Raw genomic sequence first — 1,270 nt, 5'->3', positions numbered from 1 at the left:
GATGAATTATGTAAACAAGAAGCGATTTGTGAAATAAGCCGAATAATCGAAAATAATGAAAACGGCACTAGTGAAATTAAAATAACAAATAATGCATGTGTATCAATCGACGAAATAAATAATTTCATTTGCAAAGAAGTTTTTAAATGTTTATTTTTTTTTTCGAATCAAGGCAAAAGATATCGCACAGCCAAGCACTCGAAATCGCACATAGAGCGACTGAGGCATTGAAACAAGAAAAAGTGACCAGCGAATACAAAATAAAATTAATGGTAAAAGACTTTATCATCCACGTTTTGTCTCGTGATTTGAATGAAATCAAAAACAATCTACATTTCTATTGAACGATACAAATTGACTGTCGAAAAATTAAACAATAATTGTGAATATAAATGGAAGCAGAATCGTTGAGTGATCATTCAAATTGGAGATTTCTAGCGAAGTTGACCGAATTTCAATGTGCAATTTGACAATAACGGTCGAAATGGCTGAAGAGACAACGAACACAGAAAGAACCTGAAACCTTTTCGTGCTTTTTGACAGATGTACTAAATTGAATGTTTTCTGTGTCGTCATCTGTTGTCGGTGATACTAATATCTTCTCTCGTTTATCCAATTTTATACAAAATCACTATTTTCATTCATAAACCAATTTAGAAAAGAAAATCACCGTTTTTCCGACTGTTGGCATGCAAAATGCACAAAACATAAGAGTGAAAAATTGTCATCATCAAGTTTAAAACACGGCACGACCAATTTCAAGTGTTGCAACTTTGTTTTAAGAAAAGCCGAAAATAATCTGAAAAAAAAACACTAGTACACAATAATGAATGGCAAATCATTCTTTTGTCTCTTTGTAGACATCAAATCTCACATTTTCAATTGAAAGTGAATTTTTTTTCCAAATGGGCCATATTCAGTAAGTAAGCTGCGTATAGGATTCATAGAGGCGCCATCTATCGCTACGCTTTTGAACTCTTGTGTATTCCATTGACTTCAATGATATATTGGGGAAAGATAGTGCGCCATGCTTTATTCTCATGCTTTATTCGTGAAGTTTTAGAAGAAAGTTCATACGCTGTCATCAATGTATTTACATTGGTTGTATGGTCCCATTGTTTTTTTTTCCAAACAACTCATAATCGTAATACACAATCACGTGTTTAGTACATTTCATCGATCAATACCGACATTGAACGCGACCTTTCAACGTCGGTAATGGTATCTGTCAAACTTAACGCTCTGAAAATGACATTCATGGCAAACATCA

The sequence above is a fragment of the Sitodiplosis mosellana genome, unplaced genomic scaffold (genome assembly GCF_009176505.1).
Source record: "Sitodiplosis mosellana isolate CC-2019 unplaced genomic scaffold, AAFC_SMos_1.0 Smas_scaffold_6181, whole genome shotgun sequence".
NCBI classification, from domain to species: Eukaryota; Metazoa; Arthropoda; class Insecta; order Diptera; family Cecidomyiidae; genus Sitodiplosis; species Sitodiplosis mosellana.
This window is presented reverse-complemented; position numbering follows the sequence as displayed.